At 34.6% G+C, this 26,381-nt stretch overlaps 1 protein-coding gene across 1 annotated transcript in view; it reads left to right on the plus strand.

Moving 5' to 3' along the window:
* The first annotated feature begins 11,104 nt into the window (after positions 1–11,104).
* The window catches only part of LOC135843083 (fez family zinc finger protein 2-like), a 32,271-nt gene continuing 16,994 nt past the window's right edge, over positions 11,105–26,381 (plus strand). Inside the window, exon 1 of the mRNA XM_065360827.1 lies at positions 11,105–11,385. The gene's annotated coding sequence lies outside the window, so the exon portion shown is untranslated. The remainder of the gene's footprint in view (positions 11,386–26,381) is intronic.

A 26,381-nucleotide genomic window follows, 5' to 3' on the forward strand; every position in this document is an offset into this window, starting at 1 on the left:
GCACTTTTGTAAAACCGGTTTTTCACCACTAAAACGACGTGTTTGAGATCGGTGGGTACACCCATTCCAAAGTATAGGCTTCATAGTATATGAATTGATAGAAAAATTTTTTTTGATATTTTCTGACTTTTTCCATGAAAACGCGATTATCTCAAAAAAAAGTTTTCCGACATATGGTATGGTATCGCTGGCCGCGTCACATTTGCTCATGAATCATACTTGATGCATTTATAGGACAAACCGATCAAAAACATTAAATGTTTTTCAAAAAGCTATTAATAAAATACATACATAGGTAGGTAGTATATACTGTACAGTTTTAAATATTGCAAGTGTTACATCAAGGAATGTGTATTTAATACAGGGTGTCCAGAAATATTTCGTCTATACCTTTAATAAAGAAATATTTGCGCAAGAATTTTTTCACTTTTTAATTTTTCACAGCACGTATTTGTGCATTGCAAAAGTACCAAACAATACAACGAACGAAAAAATATAAAATTTATGAAAATGGATTATATTACCTATTACGTAAAAATGTATGCTGTTATTTTTGAAGTAAATGTAGAATTGGTACATATTAAAATCACTGAAATTGGCCGTAAAAACAATGTAAAAAAACAAAATTTGCCAACATTTTGTAAAAAATTATTTAAAATCTGATGCAATGTAATTAAAACAGTTGAAAAATGGAGGTAAAGTCTCCACTGCTGAGAAATGGGCGAGCAAGACAAGTACAAAATTGTAAATTTTGAGAATTAATCTGGATTTTTTCCGACTTCTTAAAAGTCAGACAAAAGACTAGAAACACCTTAAAAAGTGATTCACCATAAAAAAGAAAAAAAAACCTCTTGGTGACTTCTGGTGAATCTATCGCCAAGAAGTCACCAGAATTTGAGGAGTCACTAGACATTCGAAAACATCTCCAGCGTCATTCATTGGACATTTTGGTGACTTTTTGATATAAATATGTGAAAAACTCAATCGGTGAAGTCTGGTGAATCTGTTACCAAGAAGTCACCATAATTCACCAAGGAGTCACTGGACACTCTAAAACAATTTCTAGGGTCAGGAGGATATTGTGGTGATTTTTTCAATAATAAGAATGCATAACCACAAGGACGTCCTCAGAGCATTTGACATTTTTTTTGAATGCCTGGTGACTCCTTGGTGGATTCTGGTGACTTCTGGTGACAGATTCACAAGAAGACACCAAGTGGGTTTATGACATTTTTTCAGGTGTTTTTATGATGAAATTACCACAAGAATGTCTTTAGAGCCTTTGAAAAAATTTTTGAATGTGTGGTGACTCCTTGGTGTATTTTAGTGTCATCTGGTGACTGATTCACCAAGATTCACCACTACGCAGAAACGTTCTATTTTATCCCCTGGTAACTCGAGAGTGACAGATTTATCAAGCAGTGGCCATATTTGAGCAATTTTGTTCACCTGGTGACTGATTCACCAGAAGTCATCAGAATTCACCAGAACACAGAATAGTCATATTTTATCCCCTGGTGACTTGAGAGTGACAGATTCACCATTCACCACGCAGTGACTATATTTGAGCTATTCAATAGACCTGGTGACTCCTGGTCCGGAACGAGAGAGATATTATTTTTGAAAACCTAAACCAAAACCAAAACCAAAACCTTTACTTTTTCAAAAAACATAAAACGGAAACCAAAACCGAGAGTGATATCTATCCGGTTTTCAAGCCCTGTTTTGAACAAGTCGCCAAGATTCACCAGAAGTCACCAGGTTTACAAAATCGCTCATATAAGGCCACTTCTTTCAGCAAAAAGTCACCAGGGTATGAAATATGACTTTTCAACATTCAGGTGAATTCTGGTGACTTCTGGTGAATCAGTCACCAAGATTCGCCAGAAGTCACCGGGTTTACAAAATCGCTCAAAAAGGCCACATCTTTCACCAAAAAGTCACCAGGGTATGAAATATGACTTTTCAATGTTCAGGTGAATTCTGGTGTCTTCTGGTGAATCAGTCATCAAGATTGTAGTGGGAGAAAATTACAGCCTTTTCTCCCACTTTGGTGGGAGAAAATAATTTTCTTCTGTCACTTAAGCCGGGAGAAATCTATTTTCGAATTTTTCTGCTATTTATATACTGGGAGAAATTTATTTTGTCATGATTCAGTCTCCTAATGTGGGAGAAAATAATTCTATCTCTATATAGAATAGATTTTCTCCAGTCTTTTAGGCGAATGAATATTTTTCTGTTCCCTTAGCAACGGATATTCAACCATTTTAATGACCATTTATTACGTCAGTGACCAAATGCGACATTTTTCCCAACCTATTTAGTAGTGGTGGCGCCTACGACCATTTATAGTCGCGAGATTATCGAATATCGACGATTATACACGATTATAAGTTCGTGTTTCCGGTAGTGGCACCAAGTTTACCTCCACTTCCGATATATTAACCAATAACAATCAAGTTTTTTACGAGTATCGCCGTATATACGCAAATATGACGTAATACAAGCGCCGGCCGCCTATGTTAGCGCCGCTAGACACGATATACGCATGCGCCACTTACCCCACCCAGCTACTGCATGATTTTTGGTTACCGTAGACTATAAATACTCAGATCCGAGATGAAATCGTTGGTATTGTTCAATAGCGCCATAGCTTTGAATAATATTTGCTAACTGGCGCACAAGCGCCATAGCTTTGGTTAGCTATCAATGAGTCGTTCTTCAAGAATTTGTAATAATCTACATTACAAGTTGTTAGTTGGTAAGTACTACAACTTCCGATGTCGTCAGCCTATCTACTTGGATTGATCTGCAGCTCAATCCAAGAGATAAATTTAGATCCAGTACAGTTTGTGTTTGAGTTAAATAGGCAATTCGGTCATATGAAACCTATGATACTAAATGGATCAGACATCCACCACTCGGGCATCTTTGTCACCATAGACGATCTTTATCCTTAGCACCGTTTCCATTGCCATTGGGGATAAGTTAGTGATTTTCATCTCTGTCTCGGATCGCTTTCTGACAATTTAGTACAGAGGTAGGCACTTTAGGGCCTTTATTTTTCCTTTTTTTCTCAAATTTCCTTTATTTTGATAAGTTATTCTGATAAGTTTTATTCTGATAAGTTCTCCCTTTTCCCAATAAAAATCCCTTTATTCTGATAAGTTATTCTGATAAGTTCTCCCCTTTCCCAATAAAAATCCCTTTATTTTGATAAGTTATTCTGATAAGTACACAAATCAAAAAGGACAATTTTGTATCAAAATGTCCACAATTTTCTCTTGGCATTATAATATATAAGTTATTACACGAGTTCTTTTCTTATTTATTGACGATTGCCAAATTGTCAAATTATTATTCTTGGTAAATCATTCCATCTAGGACAAAAGTAAGTATTTCTACAGTAGGAATGAGTTAATATGGTATTTTGGCGTTTAAGACTGCGTATTCGTAACCTGCACGAAGTATCGTGTCTCCACAAAAATATAAATAAATTTAAATATTCCGGTGGGAATTAGGAATAATTCCTCGTCCACAATTCATACGACCCTAAGATTATGCATTGAGCTATCATACGAATCTGGAGAGATATTAATTATATACACACGACTACATCCATTAGAACCAGGAGAGTGCATAATAGGATATCCAGTACACCAAAGTGGATATGAGGTTATTAGTTACAATTAAGTTGTGTATCATCGACTCTCATATCTTCAAGGAAATCAGAAATTCCAAAAATCAAAAACTTCAAAACCTCAAAACGAAAAAATTTTCTGAATTTTTTGTTTTATGGTAGTTTTTGAGTTTTTCCAGTTTTTTCTCCCACCACAAGATTCACCAGAAGTCACCAGGTTTACAAAATCGCTCAAATAAGGCCACTTCTTTCACCAAAAAGTCACTAGCATATGAAATACGACTTCTCCACATTCTGGTGAATTCTGGTGAATCACTCACCAGAATTCACCAGAACACAGAAAAGTGTTTATTTATCCCCTAGTGACTTTTGGGTAACAGATTCACCAAGCTGTGACCATATTTGAGCCATTTTGTGCACCTGATGACTTCTGTGGAATCTTGACAACTGATTCACCAAAATTCACCACAACACAGAAAAGTCATATTTTATCCACTGGTGACTTTTTGGTGTCAGATTCACCAAGCTGTGATCATATTTGAGCAATTTGGTACACCTGGTAACATCTGGTGAATCTTAGTGACTGATTCACCAGAAGTCACCAGGATTCACCAGAAAACAGAAACGTTCTATGTAGTTTATCCCCTGGTGACTTGAGAGTGACAGATTTACCAAGCAGTGGCAATATTTGAGCGATTTTGTACACCTGGTGACATTTGGTGAATCTTGGTGACTGATTCACCAGAAGTCACCGGAAGTCACCTGAATTTACCAGAGCACAGAAAAGTCATATTTTATCCCTTGGTGACTTTTGGGTGACAGATTCACCAAGCTGTGACCATATTTGAACAATTTTGTACACCTGGTGACTGACTCACCAGAAGTCACCAGAATTCACCAGTACACAGAAAAGTCATATTTTATCCCTTGGTGACTTTAGGATGACAGATTCACCAGGCAGTGCCCATATTTGAGCGATGTTTTACCCCTGATGACTTCTGGTGAATCCGTCACCACGAAGTCACCAGGATTCGCCAAAGAGTCATGGGACACTCGGGTGGTTTTTTCATTGTTATGTTACCTTTAAAAAAATCGAAAACTCACTTGGTGACTTCTGGTGAATCTGTCACCAAGAAATCGCCATTTCAAGTAGGTACCTTGAGGACATTCAGGGGATTTTTCTCAAAAAATTCGCCTTAAATAAGACAAAACCCCCACTTGGTGATTTCTGGTGAATCTGTCACCAAGAAGTCATCAGAAATTCGAAAAAAAAATTATTGCCATTTTAGACATTTTTTTAGATATTTTGTTAAAATTTTTCAATTTTTCATGAACTTTTAACCATTCTTAATTTTAACTAATTTCTTATTTTCAAAGAATTTTTGCATGATTTTGTTCAATTTTGCCGACATACAATAAAAATTTTGCTTGAATGTAAACTCTTCTTACTTTTAAAAAATCTAAGTACCGTTATTGCTCGAGCAACCCAAAACTTTCATGATCATTTCCCAATGGTTTAGAAAAAATAATAATTCACCGCTGGAATCAACTTTTTTTTAGTGGATGGTGATGACTATAGTAGGAGTAGGTATTTATTTTATCTAACAGGACATAGAAAATTTTTTTGTCAAAGTGATCCCAAAAGTCATACACTCTCAAATTATCACGACCGACGAGTCAACTTGAAAAAATATGTAAATCCGCTCGTCATCATTATAAGAAAAAAACGCTACAAAAGTGTACCGCCAACGCAATCGTCATCGTCGCAAAAAAGTTGAAAGAAAGAAAAAAGCCATCGAAAAAAGAGAAACTCGTACACGTAGTGTAGTAGTACATACAAGCACACGGGGCGAGAATCATCGGAATCAATTTTTTTATTTTATTGTATTGCCAAACGAGAAAGCTTTTTAAGAGCCTTTAGGCCGGCCATCCAAGACGTTGTTAACAGGGAAACAGATATCAAAGAGACCGCCATTCAATGTTTAAGAATTCATGTTTTGACAAGTACTCTTCAACGTGACTACAACAAACGTTGTTATTTTCACAAATTGAACAAATACGCGCTTTTCCAAGTTCCTACAAACAAGACGTCGTTTTTTTTTTATTGCGCTCTTTTGATCTTTTTAACGCTGCGTATTAATTATTTGTGCTTTTCTGTGCGTTAATTAATAATCATCGTCGTTGAATACGCGACGATGACGCGTGAGACAGGGCGAGACATTGCTGAGGGTAATTTTCATGGGTAGTGGGTTAGGTAGGTCTTATGGTATGTATTCCAGTATCATAAGCATTATACGAGTAATATAACCTGTAGACGGAAACACGTCTGTATGTTGTACTCGTATTTCCGCATGAGCTGAAGAAGAAAAAAAAATCTTCAATCTTCATTATTTACTCAAGATTGTTAACGTTTTTAATCTTTTAACACGAGCTCGAGCTGAAAGAATGTGCTTTTTTTGCATTTCAATCTTTTTAAAAAGACATCCGAACGAAGAGCTGATAAAATCTCGACACGCATTCGACTGTTTTCAAACGAATACCAACTAATTGTAAAGCTGCTCTGCCTTTGCTTCGGAAAATAGTACTTCATCGTCGTAGTTCGTTAAATATTTATCAAAGCTTTTAATGGTTTTGTTTTTAGGTTTTTTTCTCTTTCGTTTTTGTTTTTTTTTTTTTTCAATTCATATAGCTATAGGCCAAGTAAATCAACCAAGGTATTCACTTGGTTGTTATATAGTTTGTCAGATGGTTTCATTAAACCAGTATAAATGATCTTACGAGTGCATAAAATAGGTATATAGGCAGCTCATAGACGTTCTAATAAGTAATGCAACCTCAGATAATGGTCATATTCGAATATTTTATGGCGATATTTGAAGTGAAGGGGGGGGGGGGTACGTATTCCTGAAATTTCAACAAAATATTCAACACAGCTGAGAAATTTCAAATAATAGGTATACTTACGATGAAAGCAGCAAAATTATTTTCATCCAAATCTGAAGCTGTTTTTACTCACTTTTAAGGGATTCCTAAAATATTCCTTTGTTTTATGGTTTCACTACAAATGACTGTGAAAGCTGAAAATTACTTCGAGTGAGCTTCATCATTCGAAATTTTTTCTGAAAAATAAATTTTTTTTCAAAATTAAAAGAACACGCAAGCAAGGACATAGAAAAACGTCTTTTATCCCTCCACAAAAATACCACAGAATGTTTGAATTATGAAATATGGCAGCAAATGGGTAAATTCAAATTTTCTCTTTTCTTTTCAATTTTTTCATTTTTTTTTTTTTTTTTTTTTTGAAAATTTAAAGTATAGTATTTGGAAGCATTTAAAATGCTTAGAAGTTTATTTCGCAAAATAAGCTTTCAAAGTCACGTATTTTTTACATAGGTAGGTACTCACCTAATTATTCCTCTTCCTCCAACTGTCAGAAAAAATTAATTTTTTTCAACCCCCCTCCCTCCCAGAACTTCCAGAACTCTTCTCTAAAAAAAAAGGGGGCATCTTAAGGAACATTTTAAAGCAAACTTGCCAAAAAAAAAGTTGGCCCTACTAATGAAATGGCGGCCATTTTGATCATGAGAAGTCAGCCAAAATTGCAGATTTTGCTTTCCAATTCAAACATACTTAAGACTCGTAGGCCTATGAAATTTTTTAAACTGGACAAAGCTAGATTGAAAGAACATGCAAAAATTTACCACCAGTCAAAATTTCAAGTGCTAAGATGGATTTTTTGATTTAAGTAAGTCAAAAATGAGAAAAAAAATCAAAATTTCACCTAATTGACCTAGAAAGCTGAAATTTGAGATATACACTATTTTCAACGTGCAAAATTGATTGAAAACGGTTTCAAACCCTTTTGAGCAGTTCTGGAGCCTCCAGCAGATTCTTGAAACTTGAAATTTCCCCAAAATTGCATCAAATGAAGTTGGACGAAATCCGATATTTATTCTGTAAACTAATTTCAATATGCTACGAAGTCAACTTCGGGTAGATTTCAAGTCATTTTGAAGCCTCCAGCAGCTTTTTGGAAATTACTGGAGTCTCCAGCAGATTTTTTAATGTTCGAAATTTCCATTAAAATTTTACCAAACAGGGCTGGAAATCCAAAATTTACTCTGAATTGAAATTTCAACATTCTATCAAGTCGACTGCGAGTGAGTTCAAGTCATTTTGGAGTCTCCGGCAGACTTTTCAATGCTCGAAATTTCCATTAAATTTTACCAAACAGAGGTGGAAATCCGAAATTCACTCTGAAAACCGATTTCAACACTCCATCAAGTCAATTGCGAGTGGATTCAAGTCGTTTTGGAGCCTCCAGCAACTTATTGGAAAATACTGGAGCCTCCAGCAGATTTTTCATTGCTTGAAATCTTCATACAATTTTACTAAACAGATCTTGAAATCCAGAATTCACTCTGAATTCCAATTTGAACATTCTATCAAGTCGACTGCGAGTGAGTTCGAGTTATTTTGGAGCCTCCAGCGACTTTTTGAAAATTACTGGAGCCTCCAGCAGATTTTTTAATGTTCGAAATTTCCATTAAAATTTTACCAAACAGGGCTGGGAATTCAAAATTTACTTGGAATTCCAATTTTAACATTCTATCAAGTCGACTGCGAGTGAGTTCGAGTCATTTTGGAGCCTCCAGCGACTTTTGGGAATTTACTGGAGCCTCCAGCAGATTTTTCAATGCTCGAAATTTCCATCAAATTTTACCAAACAGAGCTGGAAATCCAAAATTCACTCTGAAATCCGATTTCAACACTCCATCAAGTCGACTGCGAGTGGATTCAAGTCGTTTCGGAGCCTCCAGAAACTTATTGGAAAATACTGGAGCCTCCAGCAAATTTTTCATTGCTTGAAATCTTCATAAAATTTTATTAAACAGAGCTTGAAATCCAGAATTCATTCTGAATTCCAATTTTAACATTCTATCAAGTCGACTGCGAGTGAGTACGAGTTATTTTGGAGCCTCCAGCGACGTTTTGAGAATTACTGGAGCCTCCAGCAGATTTTTTAATGTTCGAAATTTCCATAAAATTTTACCAAACAGGGCTGGAAATCCAAAATTTACTCTGAATTTCAATTTAAACGCTCTATCAAGTCGACTGCGGGTGGGTTCAAGTCATTTTGGAGCCTCCAGTAGATTTTTCATTGCTTGAAATCTTCATAAAATTTTATTAAACAGAGCTTGAAATCCAGAATTCATTCTGAATTCCAATTTTAACATTCTATCAAGTCGACTGCGAGTGAGTACGAGTTATTTTGGAGCCTCCAGCGACGTTTTGAGAATTACTGGAGCCTCCAGCAGATTTTTTAATATTCGAAATTTCCATAAAATTTTACCAAACAGGGCTGGAAATCTAAAATTTACTCTGAATTTCTATTTAAACGCTATATCAGGTCGACTGCGAGTGGGTTCAAGTCATTTTGGAGCCTCCAGTAGATTTTTCATTGCTCGAAATCTCCTTAAAATGTTACCAAACAGAGCTGGAAATCCAAAATTCACTTTGAATTCCAATTCTAACATTCTATCAAGTCGACTGCGAGTGGGTTCAAGTCATTTTGGAGCCTCCAGTGACTTTTAGGAATTTACTGGAGCCTCCAGCAGATTTTTTAATGTTCGAAATTTCCATTAAAATTTTACCAAACAGAGCTGGAAATCCAAATTTTACTCTGAATTCCAATTTCAACACTCTATCAAGTTATTTTGGAGCCTCCAGCGAATTTTTGAAAATTACTGGAGCCTCCAGCAGATTTTTGAAACAAGAAATTTCCGAGAAATATCATCAAAACGACTTGAAATCTACATATTTTAAAAGTTTCAAGAATCTGCTGGAGGCTCCAGGAATTTTCAAAAAGTCGCTGGAGGCTCCAAAATGACTTAAACTCGCCAGCAGTTTACTTAATATGGGGTGTTTAAGTTGAGGTGCTGAGTGAATTTTGGAGTTCCCACTTCATTGGATGAAGTTTTGTGGACAATAAATTTCAAAAATCTGCTGGAGACTCCAGAACTGCTCAAAACTGTTTGAAACCGTTTCCAATCGATTTGACACCTCTAAAATAGGGCATATTTCAAATTTCAGCTTTCTAGGTCATTTTGGTAAAATTTTGATTTTTTTTCTCATTTTTGGCTTAATTTTTAAAAATTCGCCAAAAATCGAAAAATGCACTAAGTATAGCACTTGAAATTTTGGCTGGTGGTGAATTTTTGTATATTCTTTCGATCTAGCTTTGTTCAGTTGAAAAATGTTATGCGAGTCTTACGTTTGAAAGCAAAATCTTCAATTTTGGCTGACTTGTCAATCAAAATGGCCGCCATTTTGTTAGTAGGGCCAACTTTTTTATGGCAACTTGGCAAGTTTGCTTTAAAATATTCCTTATGATGTTCTCTTTAAGAAAAGAGTTGTTCCGGAAGTTTGGGAGGGGAGGGGGGGTTCAGTTATTCCATACATGCCATACCTATGCTGTACTGTCACAAGAAATTGATAGATAAGTATATTTGCTTTTCTTGGAGCTTTTTAAAAATAAAACTGCCGCAGGAAAACAATAAAATTTCATTGAATGCTGTTAAGAAAGTTACTATAAACTAATTTCCACGCAAAGCAATTTTGAAACTCATAACTAGGTATCATCTACCTCGAAACATTTCTCTTTGAAGAGAAAGGATTTTGAAAATTGAAATAGGGAGGTCTGGCATGATGGACCTTTTTGCGAGCACGAATATTTACCTAAACCGAAAACTTTTACGAAACCCTGCGACTTTGGAAAACCTCGATGGTGAAATTGAAACGAGCAAAAACAAATCGACGACGAAAGAAAACTTTTAATTAAAAACTGGCTGAAAGGTTTACCCATTTTTCACAGCGTCGAGCCGAGCCAAAAGAGAGAAGTCGTAAGTTATATAGAGCTAAAATGCAGTCCTTTAGGCTTTAATTAATTGTTTGTTCTTTTAGCCGTTTTATCGTCGAGAGAAGATGCGCATGACACTTGTAAGTCATAAAGAAAAAGGAGAAAGAAAAAAATATTCAAAACTTTCTGCTTGTAAAAGACGTAGGTAGGTACGAGTACGAAGCGAATGAGACGACACGATAATAATGCATTCTAATATCTGTACAATTCCGGCCATCCTTTTTTAATCACCCTAAAAGGAATAAAACAATCGCAATCGAGAATGAATAATACATTTTTCGGTGTTTGCCATAAACGACGACGCGGATACATACTATAATACTACAAAAATATATAGATATAAACTGTTAAAAAGATATCGAAAATTCAAATAGGAATTTTTTTTGTTTCCGCGTTGTTCAAGAGTGCGAAAGCGGAGACTTTTCAAAAGCCTATTTTCCACGCCCACACGACGTCCTTTTACCAAAAGGGCGGTATCTTTGGAAACGCGCAAGATCTATTCGGTTTGGAAAAGTTTATTCGTTGCAAAGGAGGTATCAGTTTTTTTTTTTTATTATCTCGGGGTCTTCAGCTTTAACGCATATTCAGCAGTGGGGCTGGGGCTACCCACCGGTATCCCTTTTTATCTCTAATTCGCGCTGTTCATTAATTAAATCGAATCGCTTTTTGCGTGATTTTCGTCGTTCGTTTCGACGAATTTTCTCCAGCTAAAAGGTTCGTCGCCGTTCAGCGTTGTACAATTTTTGTGCTTTTTTATCGACGACGACGAGTAGGAGGTGGTTTTTTTTTATTCGCTTTTTACCCAACGTACTACTACGATCTTTTTGTAAGTATTTTTGGTGTCTTTTTTTGGATTTGGTTTTGTATTATTAGGTATGTTTTGTGGTTTTATTTGGATATTATTTTTGATTTTGTTTTCAACTTGTGTATTTTTAATTATAGGTAAGTTAAATGTGTGATACTTAATGGTAGAGGTGAAGTTTTGATTTTTTTATGGTTCATTATTATAGCCTACCTAATTCCATATTTTCAACAGGTTAATGTCAATACCAAGCATCTTATACTTTTGTAATCACTTTTTTATCATGCCTATCTAATTAAATCTAGAAAAATTGCCAGAAAAGGCTTTCAAATCATGAATTGGTTTTTTCAATTTTGGATTTCAAACACAATAAGACATTTGAAAAGAAAATTTCCTTGATCAATTTCAAAAACAATCTCCTCAATAAGGTATACTTGGTATACTTAGGTATAATCTTTGCCTATGATTTTCTCTACTGCATATTTCAACATTGAGTTCTTCAAAACTTACATTCCAATGAAAATTGATAAATCTTGAAGGATCACACCTTGAGTGAATTATACATACTAAAATAAAATTTCCTAATACAGGATGGAGATATAACTTCTTTTGCCATTTCGAGAAAATTATAGCAATCCTCTTGAGCATTTTCTCTCTTACTTACCTACTCGAAATCTAGCATTTCAACTAAACAAAATCGTTCGAATTTGAGTAAAAAGTCAATAAATTCTCAATATGTAAGCAACATTTTTTATTCAGTTCCCTCACATTTGAATAGAATTTTACTCAAATCAAGTCACTCTAGGCCATACTATTTTAAAACAGACTTTTCAATAAACAGTCCTAATAGGTAGGTATAATGTTGAAGGGATGATTTAATTTGTGTGGTTTTTTTTAAAATCATTTCGGATTTACCGTACCTATTTACTCACTTATTTAATATTGTTAGGCAAAATTCGTTCCACAATGCCAGCCTGAAGCCTTTTATTTTCTCAATTTCAAGTTCTCTTAAATTACAATTCACCACCTCCCTTTCCCTATCCTAGATTTCAATTCTTTGGAAATTCTTAGTTTCAAAATGACCCATGAACATGACTTTAGAACAGCAGAGGGAGGCAGTGGAGGTTTAAAACATGTACATCCATAATAATTTTTACAAAAAATTGCTTCAATTTTCTAAAATACATATTTCAAGAAAAAATAACGAAAAAATGATATTTTTGCCACTTGATTTAAAAAAGTGGGGGTGAATAATCATATTTTTGTAAAGGTATTTTTGAATACATCTATTTGGAAAAAAAACATCCACACTGTGACTATTTTTATCAATAAAGTTTGAAAGTTTTTGAAATTTCTTCTAAAACGAAGAGTTAGGCAGGAGATGATTTGATTCTGTACGAATTTTTTTTATGCCTTCTCACCTTATTGTAGTACAGGAATTTTATCAATTACCTATCAATGTTTTATTATGGTTGGTAATTTTTCTACTGAGGTAGATAGGTATTTATACCTACATTTTGGAAGAAAATGTCAAAAAAATAGAATTTGGGCGAACAGAAAACTATTCAGTATCTACTGCAAATTTTTTTAATGAGCTTCATATCGTGTTGAAATCAGATTGCAGAGTGAATTTCGGCTTTACAACTCCATTTGATGACATTTTGTGGAAATTTCAAATCCCAAAAATTTATTGGAGGCTTCAAAAATTTTCAAAAAGTTGCCGGAGGCTCCAAAGTGACTCAAACCCTCCAGCAGTCGACTCAATAACGTGTTTAATTTTGAATTTTCAACTTCATTTGGTAAAATGTTGTGGAATTTCAAGTTTCAAAAATCTGCTGGAGGCTCCAGAATTGCTCAAAACGATTGAAAACAGTTTCCAATCGATTTGGCAGGTTGAAAATAGGGTATATCCCAAATATCAGCTTTCTAAGTCAATTTGGCAAAATTTTGAATTTTTTTCTCATTTATTTTTGCCTAAATTTGATTTTCAAAAATTCGCCAAAAATCGAAAAATACTTACACTGTAGCACTTGAAATTTTGGCTGGTGATGAATTTTTGTATGATTTTTCAGTCTAGCTTTGTACAGTTCAAAATGGCCGCCTTTTTGTTAGTATGGCCACTTTTTTTTGACAACTTGCCTTTAAAATGTTCCATAGGATGCTCCTTTTAAGAAAAAAGTTGTCCCAGAGGATCAGCGGGAGGAGGGGGTGCAATTATTCCTACTGGCATGTGCTGGACTAAAATGATTCATTATTATATTTGAAATTGTGAATCTTGAATGGCAATAATGAGAAGTACATTGCCATAATTCATAATTTGATGACAATTTTGTTCCTTTTGAAAAGTCGAAATTTGAGACATGAAATTTTGCCTATGTTATTAGAAAAAAAGACTTTTTAGGTACGTATATTTTCAAATTTTTGGAACCCCCGAAGAGGGAAAAGGAGTGGTTAGAAGACTGTTTTTAATTCAACGATGTAACAAGGGAGGTGTACCAATCGGCATGAAAATTTTTGGACTCGAGAAAGTTCAATCGAAAGAGCGTGAAAAAATGTATCCATCACCAGCCAAAATTTCAGGGGCTTAAGAGAGCATTTTTCGATGTTTTGTGAAGTTTCAAAAATTATTTTTGGTCCAAAAGATGAAAATGTGAAAAATATCAAAATTTTACCAAATTGTTGTACTTATGTAGAAAGCTGAAATTCAGTATTCATGTGGCTTACCTATTTATTTCTCACCTCAAAAATGGAATCGATTGGAAACAGTTTTTGAGTAGTTCTGTTATAGTCTCCAGCAGATTTTTGAAAGTTGAAATTTCTACAAAATTTTTCCCAGTGAAATTGAAAATCTGAAATTAATTTTGACATGCTGAGTCGATTGGAAGTGGTTTCAAGCTGTTCTGGAGCTTCCAGGCAGAAATCTATTTTAGAAAAATGTTGTGAGATCGGTCGAGTGAGTCACTAAAAGCACCAATTGAGTTCATACTACATGCTGAAGTTAATTTGGGCAATTTTTATGGCACTTATGGAAAATCTAGAATTTCCAAAATATAGCTGGAGAGTTCAGAATGGTGTGAAATCATTTCAAATTGATTCGCAGCAGGTTTGAAATTAAGGTACAGCGTCAATTTTCATTGTGGAAAATTTTGGAGAAATTCATCATTCAAAAATTTGCTTCAGGCTCTAAAATTTCTCAAAATGGTTCGAAGCTATTCTCAATTAATTTTTAGAATCGAAATTAGTTTGACCCAAATTCGATTTTCAAAATTTTATAAAAAGTCAAAAAATGCACTTTCGTATCTGAAATTTTGACTATATAGTGACTCTTTCAATTTAGCTTTGCCTGGTCCAAAAAATTATCAGAGGGTTGGGATATCTTATTTGCAAGCAGCAAGATTTTGACTCGATGAAATCGAATCTGGCGATGAAAAATTTCTCGTTCGGAGAGAACCTTTTAAAAAGGGAAAAATTCCCTAAAAATAACACTATTCTGAGCAATAATAATGCTGATAGGTAATTGAGATGAAAGTGAAGAATACATCGAGGAACATTATTTTTGTAGGTAGGTAAATTATAATTTTTGAACAGATTAAAGGTGGAACCGTACCTAAGCATTGATTTACAAATTACCGGATCGACTTTAAAGCCCAAAAAAACTAGGAAATGTTTTTAAAAAAACTACATAGGTAGGTACCTACTTGTGAGAGCGTAATACGTCGAATTTCCTCTTTCCCATATTATTCGAACAAAAAATTCTCAAGATTTTATAAAAGTTAAAAAGTCATGAATCCCTCCTTCCCCCCCCTTTCATCGATGGAGAGAAGGTATAACAATACAGGGTGCCCAGAAATATCGGGTACCCCAAAGAAAGTTTTTCATTAAAAATATAGGTTGGCAACGTGAAATAGATGCATATGATTGGTGGAATGTTATCTCTCCAGTCCAACAACCAATCATGTTTGATGTTCTATCATTATTATCATTCACTGTGACCAACCGAAGTATTTAGTTAGAAAACTTTTTTAGGGGTACCCGAAATTTCTGGGCACCCTGTAAAATGTTAAGATTTCCATTAGAAGGCTGATGAATGAAAAAAACTCTGTTTAAAAAATTCCAAATTGTATACTTTCGTGCAATTTGATCGATTTTGGGATTTTTTTTAAATTCATGACTGTGGAGGTCAAAAGTGTAATTCGGAGTGAATTCTAGTTTTTTATTTTTGGCGCCATTGAGTGACCTTGAGCAGATAAAATTTTCTAGTAACTATCAGAAGTCAAATTTGAATTTTCAAGAAATTGTCAAAATTTGGAGGATGAAATTTTGTTAGATTTTGAACGGTCCAATTTTTTTTCAATTAGTATTTTTATTCTCTGATTGAAATAAAAACGATTGAATTTGATCAGATCTTATAAAATCGAGTCATTTTTCGCTGAATTAGTCCCTATTTATTAGATACCTTACAGTAGGTGATTTTCGAAAATTATCAACAAAAAAAACTCCAAATTTGAAGCCCATCGAAGCTAACTTTTTTCCAAGTCCTGACAAAAGCTCAATGGATACGAGATTTTAATGCGAGAAAGTTGAGCTGGAAAATTGGATTGTGATGTTTTTTTTAAAAAAAATTGAATTCGAGTCATCACTCAGTCTGGAAATCGTAGGCCAAATTTAAAGAGGAATATGCGAGCAAAAGATCAAATTGATAGGTAAATCATTCTTTAAAATTTTTTGATTTATTCCCCAATAGTTACATTAGGCTGGGGGCTGGGCCCACAAAGAAAAATTCAAGTCCTCAAAACACAGCATTATATTCCTCTTTTTTTAACAATTTTTTTTTCAAAAGGTACTTGGCACCTACCTACCTTAATTTATTTTTGGAATTTTATTTTGAAAATTTGATAATTTCTCAATTTTTGAGATGCTCAAGTATCCTACATTCCTCTCATTTCAGCTAATTTTCTGTGAAAAATTCCAAAACAGAATTTAAACAAATATTCAAAATGTCTGATTTCCATTTCATCAGAAATTGAATTTTCTTTTCAAATTCAGGAATGTACCTAGGTATATTTTTATATTTTTTTTAGTTGTTAAAAATTTCAATGTTTTACCAAGTTTTTCCAGATTTTTAAAATTAAAATTTTTTGAAATCGACTATAAGTACCTACTCTAACGACATCTGACCTTGTTTCATTCTAATTTTGTTATAGGTAATGTGAAAAATTTTCCTTGTGACTTGTCAAAGTTGCCAAAAAAAAAAGGAATGAAATGGCTGTGTTTAAATTTTTCTTTTGCTGGTTCTAAAAAAAAATTGAAAACATTTTCAGATTTTGTAGCAAAATTCTATCAATTTGTTCGTTCATTTCCCTCTGGGTCATTATTGGGGGGGGGGGGAATCCGTAATTTCCAAAATAAATTTGATATAGTTTCTTCAGGAATTACCTAGATGGTGGGAATAGTTGTATTTTATTCCTACTGGATCGGGACAATAATTATTCCCTAAGTGGGGAATAATTACCACTTACCTGGATAGCTCAAGAGATGATATGGGGGTAGATAATCCATCCTAACTAATCACGTCTGTACTCTAATAATAATAAAACACATTTGCGATGACTACTAAAATGTCTTTATTAAATATTAGTTACATTTGAAAAGGTATGTAGAGGGCAATTACAAACTACACAGTTGAACATAATGAAATGGTCAGGCGCGTTACCTGCCACTTACAACCTGTATAAATATAATAATCCCAACCATTTACGTATCAAGTGAGTAGGTACCTAATACGTAACTAATCAGAATGTCACTAATAATTGAGATGTAGTTACAATTATTACGAGTTAATTTGGGTAGGTCTCATAAATATAATATTCCTACTTCCACTAACTCAATTAATTAATAATAAACTATAATTAATTGAGGGAACCATGGGGCCCAAATAAGTATTTCTCAATACTTACCAAAGACACTGTACATATTACCCATCCAATCGATGTACTCACTAAGTCCTGGTACTTGATAGGTACATACTACACGAGGTTCGATATATTGCGAGAAATGCCTTTGATGCCCAGGGTGATCAAATATGCATCCAAAAGAACTATATTGATTAAGTAGAATTAATCAATATGTTCAGGGAAACACTAATTACCACATTAGAAGTGGGTTAAACACAATAAATGGTACATTGTCTTAAGGACCATGCACTTTCACATTTTCCAGTGCCGAAGCAAGAATGCATATTTACAACATTGACTTAGCTCCAGAGAGCTCAAGATTCTGGTGCTAAGTGAAGAGCAGAGTCCTGCACGGTGTAGTTAAAAGTTATCTGCGTTAGTCGCGTGTCGAGTGCGGTAAGCTACCAAATATAACTCATCCAAAAGCGGTTATATCCGCGTTAGCCTATGCGGATAATTTTGTAGTTAAAATAACTAAACTACCTGCGATTATACCGCGTTCTTATCGGAAATGCAATGTTCGATTCTGTCTTATCTGTTTGATGAGTCACCAAAATGTATTGATGAGACACCAGAGAACCGAATGCAGTTAACGTGTAGTTATTAACCTAACTTACCGCTGGTTGCACGCGCCGACAAAAATAACTGCAGTTGGTAACCTGTAGTTAAATTAGCCAATAGCTCCGGCGGTTATCCGGCTATTTTAACTACACCGTGCAGTACTCTGGTGAAGAGCCTTGCTCGTGATCTTGCAACAGCTGCTGGATCCACGAGCAGAGAATCCCCCACATTCCCCATACTTCTAGTAGGTATAGATATAATTTTAGAGAGAGCAAGTAACGAAGTCTCTCTCTATAAATAGATCGAGTAATATTGTGCAAAAAGGGAGTTTTACTAATAATCGCTAAGGCAGTTATGGGCATCCTGCTCCTCACAAATTCTTTTTTTTTCAAATAATACAACCTAATTTTTTTGTCCAATTCTCGTATGAAATTTTTTGGGAATCCATTATGCTGAATCACTCTGGGATGATAAAGGATATAGGTAGGTAGGTTAGATTTTGAGGGAATCCGTACCAGAAAGACGTGTCACCAACTCATTAAGTAGGGACTTATGATTCCATAATTTGTTATTCAAATGCTTAATTTTGACAGATACGTGATATCTTAAAATATTACCATTGGATTTTGATTTCTTAATTTTCGGTAGAAATGTTCAGCAATTGAAAAATAGTAATTTGATTTGACTTACCTATACCAACTTATTTGATGGTTTTTGATGCCCTAATTCAATTTTAACAAGACAAATTACTATAGGTACGTACAAAGGAGTTTTACAAACATAAAATTTATAGGCGTAATATTACTTTTTATTCCTATCTAAAAACTTTTGAATCCGTAAAGCAGTAAAATGATACAAAAAAATCGACTTAAAAAATCTCTAAATTCTACGATATCAGCACATATCACGAATCGAATCACGAATGTTCATAACACAGGTTTCAACTCTATATTGGCTAATTTCACCTTATAAAACCTTATTCTTCACTCCAGCAGAAGAGCAACTTGAGTATCAGAAGGAAAAGCAACGTTATCACTGGCAGCTTTTCAATCTATAGGTACCCATTTCAACTCGATAATGATCATCTTAATCCTCGAGAGTGAACGGTTTATAAAATTGGCATAAAAATTAGGTAGGTAGGTACTCGAGTTCGCTATAGATATACGTACTCAATGGCGATAATATAAATTCTCGTAGTGAAACTTGGAAAAAAATTCATCGAGTACTGGTACTGGTACATACAAGACTATAGTACAGGAGTACTCGAAACTCGGCTGTTTTCCGCTTAGACGACAGATTGCCGACGATCGATTACGAAAAGCCGTTTAAATGATTGAATAGGTAAAGTTGATGATTAGATGGGTTATCGCGATATCACACAAAAAGGGGGGGTTGTTCGCGTGCCTAAGAGTAAGTAAAATAATAAAACCGAACCGTCGTCGAGTAATCAATTTCCACAGATAATCAAGTTCTTAGTACTTTTCACGAAAAGGTTGATGCTATATTATAACAACTCTACACCGGAACGAAGTTTTACATATTAAACGAATACCCTTTTGGAAATTTCAATTCCATTTATCCCCCTCATCGCGTAACTGTTAATCAGTTAACAGTTTCTTTTTTAGGTGCTTTTTTACTTACCAGTTACCCTACTACCTGCCTTTTGTCGTGCTCGCCTCTTCTCGTTTACAAAGTATAAGTAAAACAATAGCGGTGTAATGTTTAAATGGTGAACACGCTGTTAACCATTAATTCCTCGATTTGTGTTAAAGATAAAGCGAATAATACGTACGAGGAGCAGTACGTACGTGAAATTAAAGTGCGTGTTGTTTGCATTTTAAATCTTCGTCTGCGGTTTGGTTTTGTGTGATGTGAATAGCTGTCTTGGTGGGTTCTTTTCGAAAAGCAGGAAAATTAACGAAGAAATTAATCGAGGGAAAAAATTAACCATTAAGTAAAGATCAATTTATTTATTAGAATTCGTCGAATAGGCTGGGTTCTTTTTTTTAGGTCGAATTTTCCAAAATCACGAATTAGATTAACTTTGTGGAATACGCGTCGAAAATAATTTTCATTCGAGGCGTTTTGGGATATTTGGGCTAATTTTTTCAAATTTCTGTACTTAGGTTCCTATTGAAAATGGATTTCCTGACGAATCAGTAATAAATGTTGGTAAACAGAAAGTGCACTGGTGTAAATTACTCTGATGACCTTGAAAATGGAAGGGATAATTATTTAGAGGTGTCAAATGTCATATAGAGCCTCAAAAGAGTCCAGGAATGAAAAACTGGATTTCCAAGAGGTTGTAACGTGAAATTCCAACTTGAGAAACAAAGATAGGTAGTTCTGCGCCAGGAATGAAAAACTGGGCTTACAAAAGGTTTTCATGCGAAATTCCTACTTGAGTACAAAATGGGGGGTTCTGCGCCAGGAATGAAAAATTGAGTTTCCAAACGGTTGTCATGCCAAATTCCAAATTGAGAAACAAAAGAGAGTTCTGCGCCAGGAATGAAAAACTGGGCTTCTATGAGGTTGTCATGCAAAATCCCAAATTGAAAAAAAGGAGGGTTCTGCGCCAGGAATGAAAAATTGGGCTTCAAGTGAAGTCAGAAGTTGATCAGTCTCACATATTATTTTTCCAAGTTTTTAAAAGCCTAATGACTGATCTGATATGACAGATTGTAAAATCACATATCGGCGCCATAAAATTTTGAGCAGACCCCTGGAGCAAAGATTACCTACATCTGTCCTGATTACATTATTGAATCATAATCCCCCTAGAAAGTGGTACTCGTAGGATCTGATTTGACCAGATCTAAACAAATCAAAGTTATGATCAGATTAGATCTATTCAAATCAAACCTAATTCAGATTCAGTAGAAGAAGCCGGATTGGATCAGATTAGACCATTTTGATGAGATTTAATGGAATATGATCGGATCATATTAGATCAGATCCGGACATTCCCTTAATCAGTACAAAAGTTGTGATCAGATTAGGTCTGTTTGGTTCAGATCAGTAAGATCAATCAGATTAAATCTATAAGAGCAATCAGATCATAGTTTTGATGAGATTGAATCTGTTCAAATGTGATAAAATTCAATGAGAGAGAGCTGATCAGACATGATTAGATCTGGTCAGACCGGTTCGTCAGGATCAGATCAGATCAGATCAGATCAGATCAGATCAGATCAGATCAGATCAGATGATCGATTTTAAGTGACTAGGTGAATCAGATCATAGTTTTAATAAAATCAGATCTGTTCAGAAGTGATCAGATTGGATCTGCTCAGAAGTGATCAGATCATACCTGTTCAGAAATGACCAGATCATATTTGCTCAGAAATGATCAGATACGATCTGTTCAGATCATAAAAGATCAGATCAGATAATATGTTCAGAAATGACCATATCAGATGTGTTCAGAAATGATCAGATCAGATGTGTTCAGAAATGATCAGATCATCTTTTTGTGACAAAGTTGTGAAAACTGAACAAAAATAAATAAATAAAATTGATTGATTGATTGATTGATTGATTGATATCTGTTCAGACATTATCAAATCAAATCTGTTCAGAAATGATCAGATCAGATCTGTTCAGAAATGATCAGATCAGATCTGTTCAGAAATGATCAGATCAGATCTGTTCAGAAATGATCAGATCAGATCTGTTCAGAAATGATCAGATCAGATCTGTTCAGAAATGATCAGATCAGATCTGTTCTGTTCAGAAATGATCAGATCAGATCTGTTTGATCAGATTAGATCTGTTCAGAAATGATCTGATCATATCTGTTCAGAAGTGATCAGATCTGATCAGACCTGATTGTTCAGATGTGATCAGATTTGACCATCCAATTTTTCTTTAATTCAATTAATTGATCTGCTTACTTTTAATCAGATCAAAGTTCTGATGAAATTACGTAGATCTGTTCAGACCTGATCAAATCCAATATCCCAGAGAAAAATGACTGGATCTGATGAGATTTGATCAAACCCAGACATTTTTTGGATCAGATTTGACCTAATTAGACATGACCAGATCTGATCAGATCAGCTCATGATCAAAGTTTTGATATGGTTTTAAATCTGATCAGACCTGATCGGAATCATCAATATGGGAGATTTGATTGGATCTAATCAGAACTGAACAGATCAGATCAGACCTGATTGGTTACATTGGATCAGACCTAATCAGATTCAGATATTTCCTGCATCCAATTAGATCTGTTTAGATCTAAGTAGACTTACTATGAATAAAGGAGATCTGATTGGATTCGACCAGATATGATCCGACCTGATCAGATCTAATCATTTTCTTCTGGGAAAACCTGCCTATAATTGGATCTGATTTTATTTGATCAACCAACCTGTTTGTTCTGATCAGATCAGATTTTGACGTCCCTTTGATTAAATTTGATAAATGATGAAATTTAGTTGTGATCAGATCAGAGTTCGGATCAGAATTTTTCTGTTTGGACCTGATCAAATCAAATCCAATAGGAGAAACCTCGTTGGCAGGATCAGATCTGATCAGACATTTTTATCCAAATCAGATCAGATCAGATCAGTTCAGATCAGATCAGATCCGGACATTCCCTTGATCAAATTTGATCAGACTAAATCTACGAGTGATCGGATAAGCGCTTCGAACGGATTGGATCTGTTCAGAGCTGATCAAATACATCAATAAAAAACTCAATAGGATCTTATGAGCTCTGATCAGACCTGTTTGTTCAGATCAGATCAGATTTGGACCTTATTTTACAATCAGTGAAATTTAAGTTGATGTGACTGAATCCAGAAGTAATCAGAGCAAGCTTTTGATCAGATTGGATCAGATTGGATCAGATCAGATCAGATCAGATCCGGTCATTCCCTCGATTCAATCTGATCTGACCAAATTTAATCAGATCAAGTTTTGATCTGATAAGATCTGTTTGGATCTGACGATGAGGTCTGCACAGATTTAATCTAACTAAAACTCTGATCTGATAAGATTTTGTTGAATCAAATAGGATCAAGGAAATCTACGGATTTGATCAGATTAAATTAGAACCAATCATTTTCCATTGAAAATTTCTTGGAGGCCTACTCAAAGTTCCAAAATGGCGGTTGGGCAAATACAACTTCAGGAATATTTTTTTTTAGATCGTATTTTAAATAGGTACGAACATGTTTTGGGAACCAATTTTGACATAAGAGTACCTGGATGAAAACTTTTTTTTGAATCAGAATTTTTAAAAGAAATGTCCTAAAATCTCATTATGAGTGATGTATATTTTTTGATACTTCGCAATGTTTTTTTTTGGGAGGGAGGGAGGGAGGGAGGGAGGGAGGATTTGGTCCTCCAAAAATATGCAAGGAATTCAAGCATGACTAGAAGTAAAGAATTCCAGGATAATGACTGATCACTTGATTTTCCATCAGTTCATGCAATTTTTTAATAATTTTGAGCTGCTCAAGACCCCATAGTACGGTCAAGTTTTGTTTTGAGCTGGTTAATTTTTTCAGGAGCAGCTGCCCTTTGATCAAAATTGAAGGATCCGTTGGAATCATTCATTCTAGAATATTAGTTTATCTGTTTGGGACTTAAAATTTCACACAATCATCCATAATGTTTAAGTACCTTGTTCAAAAAAAAAAAAAAAACTGAAAATTTTAAAAAAAAACCAAAATGTTACAAAATTTGTAAAAAGTGTGCCCATTATATTAAAGAAATCCAAAATTGAAAACAATGAATTCACAGCTCAGGTTTTATGATACTTTTTATAAAACATCAAAAAATTGAAGAAAAACACTTGATGAAAAAAAAACAACAAAAAATTGACAAAACTGAATAAAATATAAAAAATCAAATTTTTTTCAAAATAATATTATCTGATAATTCAAGTACCTATCTTTATTATTTCATTCAAATACTCTAAAAATGAAGAATTTTTGTCATTATTAAAGAAACGACAGAAGGCGGTCTCAGCTCTCAATTTTTTTTCGGGGTCACTCAACTCAAAGTGAAAAATACACCCCATCCGTAAATTTGCACAAAATCCAAAGTGCGTTTGAAAATTAAAAAAAAAATAAACTGCCTGAAATAAAATCCGGCCCTTAACCATCAGCTTACCAGCTACACGCTAATTTCAAAAACCACGACACGATTTCTTCATCACGCAATATCCTCGATTAATTAACGTTTCAATAAATGCTCGACATCGATGAAACAATCGAGATGCCAATAACGTCTAAATTTGCACCCCTATATATTTGAAAATCCTCCACAAGTATACGAGTAGGTATCTACGACTACAACACCTGTTAATTTCCAAGCACCATCAATGACGCGTGAAAATTAACCTCATCGCGGTTATAGCGAATGTCATAAAAATGAAAAACACTTTTGTCATTTCAACATCGTCATTAAAAAAAAAAGGAAAAAAAGAAAGAGACGTGACAGCGAAAAGTGTCGCTCGCGGACGATCGAGAATTCAAGGAGAAGCAGGCTAGGCTAGGCTATATTGGCGTGATGTATGTCACAAAGGTGGGGTTAGGAGGAGAAGGAATAGTAAGGGATGAAAGGCGGAAGTTAAATCACAGAAATGACGCTTATTAATCTGCAAATGGGATTGATGTGTATCGGCTTCACAGCTCGCGTTGCGGACGTTGTGGTACAAGAATATAATAGACTCGTCGACGGATAAAGAGGATACAGCTAACGCTGGTTGATGTTGACAAGTTGGTTAACACGTCATAATAGCGTCGTAGTTTAAGGGATGATTTCAGATACAAGGGGAATGTTGACAGAGCTTTCGGTATGATGTTGACGGCTTGTTTGTAAACTCAATAATTCAATGCGAGACTTCTAATTCAACCGAGAGCGACGCGACGTATGGGCGAATCGATTCTTATATAACGTATGATTTCATACGTGTAGCTAGTTGTACACATGGATGTGTATTTCTTACAAAATTAGCTCGCAATATGGGCCATTTTTCACTGCTCGAGTTCTAGTTATGATCAAAAGTACTTCTGGAAAAAATTATGAAACATTTAGAAAGCCTCGAGCTCGATTGAACTGAAATTTGGCTCATTGTAAAGTCATATCATCACACTCACTTTTTAAAATCATCGAGATATCGAGATGGATTTTTTGATTTTTGATAAATCATTGAGAACTCTGTACTCGTTCATCCACAAAATAAATTTTGTACAAAAACAGTATTTTGAGGTGAAAGATTGAACATTTATTTCTATATATCAACCCCTTCTCCCCCTCCGACAATCGATTATGACAACTTTTGGTCCAGTTTGTATCCTCCAGCAAAATCCTGACTCTTTCCAAAGGTATTACAATCGATTTAGTTTTTGCTACAGGCTTGAGATTGGTTCAAAAGTGGCTGGAATCTATTTGAAAACTGAATTTTAGAGGTCATTTGAGGCAAAAACAGACAGAATTTTTTTATCAACACCTTTTTAGCCAGTAACCTTAAATTTTAATTTATTGTCAAATTCATGTCAATTGTCAGGATTAAATTTTCAGCTGCTGAAGTTGATGACAGCACTTTCTGCATTTGATTTCATTGCATTGGAGAAAAGTAGGTAAACTTCATCAACTGGAAACTCAAGATCTGTTCGAAGATGGTTACAATCTACTTGATGGGCAAATTATAAAACAGAAATCAATTTTCAGATTTTGATCTCAAGATCTGCTCTTTTTGTAAATTAACAAACTGTTTTCTTCGTTATCAAATCAGTCAAATGCTCTCTTAATGAGCCAACATTTTCAATTCGATCGAAGTAGGTAGATTTTGTAAAAAGATCCCCTCTGTATAAGTAAAATGTACTAATACTTGAGCGAATTATTTGGAGGGTGCCCGACTATGATTTAAATAAAAGTCAGGTTTTTAAAGAGAAGAAATTCCAAAAGGCCTAAAATAGGCACAACTTAATTCAGATGCCCAAATTGATTTTGTTGATTTTGATGGATTTTTTAAAAAAAGTTTAAATGCATTCTCGCTTTGAATTTCCTGCAATAAGTAGGTAGGTACCATCGTTTGATGAAATCGACTTTTTAAAGCCGAATTTCATCATTTTCATTCTGTTTAAAGCTTCCAGTAATATTTCAGTTTCCTACAAAAATTTTCAAAACATCACCAAATCAGAGTGAATTTTGGATTTCCGGCTCTGTTTGGTAAAATTTTAATGGAAATTTCGAACATTAAAAAATCTGCTGGAGGCTCCAGTAATTTCCAAAAAGTCGCTGGAGGCTCCAAAATGACTTTAATCCACTCGCAGTCGACTTGATAGAATGTTAAAATTGGAATTCAGAGTGAACATTGAATTTCCAGCTCCGTTTGGTAATATTTTAAGGAGATTTCGAGCAATGAAAAATCTGCTGGAGGCTCCAAAATGACTTGAACCCACACGCATTCGACTTGATAGAATGTTGAAATCGGAATTCATAGTAAATTTTGGATTTCCAGCTTGGTTTGGTAAAATTTTATGGAAA

The sequence above is a fragment of the Planococcus citri genome, chromosome 4 (genome assembly GCF_950023065.1).
Source record: "Planococcus citri chromosome 4, ihPlaCitr1.1, whole genome shotgun sequence".
NCBI classification, from domain to species: Eukaryota; Metazoa; Arthropoda; class Insecta; order Hemiptera; family Pseudococcidae; genus Planococcus; species Planococcus citri.